Raw genomic sequence first — 5938 nt, 5'->3', positions numbered from 1 at the left:
TTCAATGTCACTGCATATTTTGTTTATCTTAGTAGAGCAGTGATTTTTTTGGGTACCTGAAGTTCTGCCCCAGTTTTAAGTATTTCCACCCTAGACTTGTGTTATTGGAGTTAAAGAGTATCATAATTTTTAAGAGGCTGCTAAAGCATATGCTAAGTTGCTTCAACAGAAAAGATTTTAAATCAGGGCTCAAGCTTGGTTTTCAAACTGCAGCAGCAGGAACAACCCTTTCCTACCTCCCTTTTAAAGTTGTCGCGCTGGAAGGCATACACTTCAGATTCCTGAACTTTTGAGACGGTCCCTTGCTTGTGAAAGGGACCAGAGTATAGAAAGGGGAGGAGGAAGAGGAGGAGAAGGAGGAGGGAAGAGCAGGTTTGAATGTCATAAACGCCCTGTCTGACTGTCTTAGTAATTGTATCACGGCTGACAGATGCAGCAGCGGTCACGTGGCATGAGCATGACCTCATAGCTCCGGGCCTGTGCCAAGGCCCAGCAGCTGTGGGAGGAGGGGAGGCAAGGTCGGTAGCATCACCCCAGCTGGCAAGTTACTTAAAGGAGGCTTGAGGGCCTGGGAACTCTTCTTGGTCCCCGGATTGCAGAGGAAGGAGATGCTCCGATTTTTTTTCCTGATGGACCGGAAACAATATTTCGCTGCTTCATTAGTAACTATTTGCTGCGTGCAGCTGGATGCCCAGCTCCGACTGCATGCCAAGCTCTGTGCCAGGCGATCTGCCCATTTCCTTTCCCTGCGCTCTGATTAGCCACATCTTATTGCCCAGGAAATAGGATTGGAAACAGAATGAGAAAACTTTAGGTTCAAGCCAAGAAGTGAGGACAGGACTGGCAACTTCAGGCGCCTCCCCCCTCCCCTCCCTCCCCCGCGCCTTTGAGGCTGGGACCCCTGGGATGCGGGGAAACTTCCTGAAAGAAAGGGGAGAGGCAAGATGGGACAGGACAGCACAGCAGACAGAACTTACCTAGATCTGTAAGGCAGAGAAGGGCATTTTTGAGAGAACCATCAAGATAAATAGATCAAAAGGACAGACTTCATACAGTGAAGGAGCGCTCCCTTCCCACCTAACCAGCTATGACAGTTCCACTTCCCTGTAGAATGCCTGCAAAGGACTGGCAAAGACCCAGGAAACATTTACAGCCCTAGGTTTTGCATGCACTCTAGATAGCTTCCTATTACATGAAAATGCCAATTCCATCACAGGCAATCATGCCTATGAATATTCCAACCCCTGGATACCTATGTACACATGCACATAAATAAATACACACACACACACACAAATACTTAAACATGTGTGCCACAAATGTGCACACACACACATGCACACACAAACCACAAGTACACACCTATACACACATAACACATGTTCATACACACATACACACACAAATGCATGTGCACACACACACATTTTTCTTAGACTTCTTAAGGAACAAATCCATGCAGCTTCTTGTACATTTTTAGGCTTCAGCATTCAAATATTTTTCCTCAGTTTAAATCGTTACATGGAATAGACTTTCCGGTATATTGCAAATATTGACATTTTAAAGTAAAATGGTTACAGTACTCTGAAACATGTTTCCAAAGGCAACACCGCAGTGGTTGGCTACCCACTGCCATCCCTTTTAAAAATACATGAAGACGTTGGAACCATTTCATCTCTCTCTCTCTCCCCAGCGTCACACATTTCTACTCCATTTCTCGGTTTAGCCCACACTTTTATGAATGGAAGTCTCCTGGATTCCTATCATAGCCTCGCTCACTCCAGCGTGACTATTTTTGTATACCTGTATTCATACAAAATGAGTTCGTTTAACACATTTCTTGTGACTGTTAACTCTCTATCATTTTAAAAATCATTTTGACAACTTTATATTTGATCGATTATACCATTGCCCTCTCTAAACCCCTGAACCCTTCTCAACAACTTCCTTCCCCCCTCTCTGTGTATGTGCATGTGTTCATGTGTGAGTGCCTGTGTGTGTAGGCACATGTATGTGCATGTGTGTATTTGTGACTGTGTGCATGTGTATATTCACGTGTGTGTGCACATGTGTGTATGTGCAAATGTATGTGTGCACTTTTGTGTGCATGTGTGTGCCCTAATTCAGGTTGCTTGAATGTGTAGGGGAGAGGGTGGGTTGGCATGGGTAGAGTAAGGAGTGAGGGTAGGCTGGCATGAGTAGAGATGAGGGATGAGATGGGTTGACATGGGTAGGGATGAGGGGAGAGGGTGGGTTGGCGTGGGTGGGGTAAAGGTGGCCTCCAGGAGGTACTGGGTAGTGTGTGGAGCTTTGTACTTAGAGGTTCCCAGTGAGCTTCTGTCAGTTTGACGCTGTTCCTTTATCTTAAAGGACAAAGTCAAGAAAGCCAAACTGGCATGGACTTCTCAGCTCAGTTCATAGACCCCCTCTCTGTCCGTGCCTCATGTCTCAAACCTTTGGTCTCAGCTGAGACTTGATTGAGAAAAAATCGTTAAAGTTCAAGGTTTCAGGCGGCTGTGTGGCAGCTTTCTGTTTAGCCTGGAGCAAGGAATCTATGAACCATTATTTTTGAAATCTGTAATCACAGCCTGGGAAAACTCACACCCCGATTCACTAGGAAGACAGAGCTGGGAGAGCCCTCTCTCAAAGAAGACAATGGGAGAGCCCTCTCACAAGCAGCACTTTTTAAGGATCTCTCAGCTCCTTACTTTTGTAGACGCCCAGCAGAAGCTTGCAAATAGAGCGTGGCAAAAACAGGCTTTTAAATGTGGATACAAAGTAGCCAGACACATGGCTCAGTGTTCTAGCCTCTTATCCTGGTGAATCATACTTCAGAACGACCCCACAGGTCAAGTGTAAATTTAGAACCTACGAACTACTCCAATGGCTTCACGAGAGGATGGTAGCTGTGTGGAGAGCTGACTCCAGCCCAGGCACAGTCTTCCTCAGCTGCACCCACAGCCCATGGGTGGCTCATCTTTCAACACCAACTCTGCCTCAAATTTTGAGAGCTTGCTACATTCTACCATCAGGGAGGAACATCTGGGGAGGCACCCGCAGATCTTAGAAACAGGTTCTAAACCTCTGAGGTGGGGAACTCCATGGTTTGATGTATCCCAGGGAATGTTCCAGAAAGCGAAGTCATAGTTGGGTGTGTTGCCTGGGTGAGGTACATCCCCTAAGAAAGACTGAGGCTGGAGAGCTTTGTTAGTGTGCCAGTCTAGAATAATGTCAGTCCATAATGGTGGCAGCTACATGATGTATCCTAGGGCTTTCTGCCGCTCACCCTGCCACACAGAGACTGGGAACCTCGACTTGCTTTTCTTCATTTGGGAGCCGCTTGATTAAGAGACTATTCGCCTCACATGCATTTTACCCATTTAAAAGCGTACAATTCAAATGCTTTTAGTATATTTGTAGAGCTGTATAGCCAATTCCCACCACGATCGGTTTCAGAACCTTTCAAGACCCCAAGCGAAACTCTGTACACGTTGGCTGTCGCCCCACAGTTTCCCTGTTCCTATCATCTCAACCAAGCACTTCATTTCTCATCATTGTGGAATAATACGTGGATGACCTACATTTTACTGCCCACCTACTACACACAATGGGCTTTTAGGTTGCACACAGTACTGTGCGCTGGCATTATCGGCTGCCCCTGAATTGCACAGTGGACTTACCTTCCCAGCCAGGCCCTGCTGTGATTCTCTTGGCACCATGATCAATGCCCTCTCTGCCTTACCTTGCTAGTGCAAGAGCTGTTTAAACCCAAGGATGGGGCAGACAGGGCTCTCCTTGCAGAAGGGCACATGCTCTCCTGGGTACCCCAGGAGCTCTCCCTGCAGCTTGGAAACTCCCTTGTTTGGGTTCATCTCCACATCTTTCTCCATAGATGAGGCTGGAAAGAGACGCTCAGTGTTGGTGCAGAGCCTGGGTGGGACCACGTAAAGAGAGCACCTGTCCTGTCCTTGTACGGCTTTCTTTATATTGGATTCATTCTCAGGTAGCTTTCCTAAGGCAAAACAAGACAGCTACCAGGAATTCTGTGCATTTCTTCCCACAGCTTAGTGCCCCAGTCACAAAGTGAGAGGGGACTGCTGCCGCTGCCCAGCAGCCCTCCTGGGTTTCCTCTTTTTTTATTCAGTCTGTGACCCCAGTTCACCCACATTTGTGTGTGTGGGGGATCCCTCCTCCTTTAAGCCTACCTGGGAACACCCTCAAAGGCAAACTCAGAGGTGTGTCTCCTAGGTAGTCCCAATCCAATCCTGTTGACAGTGGAAATTAGTAACTATCTTCAAACCATTCCAGCTACCATACTTTCTCTGCCTTGATGGACCATATCTTTCGAAACGTAAGCTGAAAGGCACCTTCTCTTAGGTGGCTCCTGCCCCTTGGTCACAGACACAACACAAGAAAAGAAATGAATAAGTCAGCTCACCTGAACTTCATGGAGGAAGAGGGAGTCCCCCCAAAGAAAGTCAGAGGGAATAAATTTGAATAAACATATAAGGACTGTGATGGTTTGTATATGGCCCAGGGAGTGGCACTATTAGGAGATGTGGCCTTGTTGGAGGAAGTGTGTTACTATGGGGTTGGACTTTGGGGCACTCCTCCTAGCCAGATGGGAGTCAGTCTTCTCCTGTCTACTTTTGGATCAAGATGTAGAACTTTTGACTCCTCCCACCCCACATCTGCCTGGATGCTGCCATGTTCCCGCCTTGATGATGATGGACTGAACCTCAGAACCTGTAAGCCAGTCCCAAGTAAATGTTGTCCTTATAAAAGTTACCTTGGTCATGGTGTCTCTTCAAAGCAATGGAAACCCCAACTAAGACAGTGTCTGTCACTGGTGTCACCTTGGCCAATGTCCTGTCTGGAGTCTGCCCACTAGTGTGTCTTACACATTCAGAATCCTGGTGTGGACACTCCCAAGATGACACTGAGGTCCTTACACGGAATGACCATCTCCTTCGGGGAGCCTAGAAATGGATTAGCAAGACGTTAAGCCTTCTAATGAAGATTTATAATTGAACAGAGCGAAGTCTCAGGAATCCAAGAGATGCTGCTCTCACACTGGACTCTCGAGCATCCTGGCAGGACAGTGCCGGGAGGGAACACCTTGAATCTGAGGGGTCTTCTGGAGACCCAGAGATTTGCTACGATTCACTGAGTGCACGCTCGCTCATCCATGTTTAGCCTGCCCTTGACTTAATTTCACAGTGACTGATTTATGCTGAAGATGAGCAGATCCAGAGGGCCATGGCGTCTTAGACAAAGGGAGGAGTGCTGCAGGCAGAGGCAAAAGCCGATCCTCCTCCAGACACCCCCTTCTCCTTCCCCTTGCCTTGGTTCCTTCATTACCATGGCAACTAATGATGCTCCTCCTCTCTGGCTCTCTCTGGTCCCCAGACCCCACCTGTCTTTGTCTTACAAACTTCACAGAACAGTTGCCAGCCTCTTCCAATCTCACCAGGGCTCCCAGCTTCTCCCCTTTACCCACTCTAACACCTTCACCCCCCTCATTTCCCTTCTCCCAGGCCTCCAAATTGAGCCTTCCTTAATCTTGATCTAGGCTTAGTTAAATTCCCATCTATAAGAAGTTGTATGAAAATTAGATTTTTGCCACTCTAACCTGATTTGAAATGCATTAGGAGATCTGTCTCTTGAAACACCTCAAGGTGAGACAACTGCTTCTCTGCTTAAACTCTGTTAGGGGGTGAATCACATTCTATTTCTGTGTCAGGAGTTCTTCTGTTTGAAGAAATCCCCTGGCTTGTCTCTGACAGAGACGACCCTAAAAGAAAACAATGTCTCAAGTTCAGGGATTCTGAGCTGTCAGTCGCACTGACTTTTTTTAGGGGCGGAGATCAGCCAAAGAAAATGAACCGGCATTTGAAAGCTAGCAGGTTTTCGGAAGAGAGAGTTAGTTCTGGCTGCT

Source organism: Mus caroli, chromosome 17, assembly GCF_900094665.2.
Source record: "Mus caroli chromosome 17, CAROLI_EIJ_v1.1, whole genome shotgun sequence".
Lineage (NCBI taxonomy): Eukaryota > Metazoa > Chordata > Mammalia > Rodentia > Muridae > Mus > Mus caroli.
The sequence above is the reverse complement of the archived record's forward strand: the minus strand, read 5'-3'. Positions refer to the sequence as shown.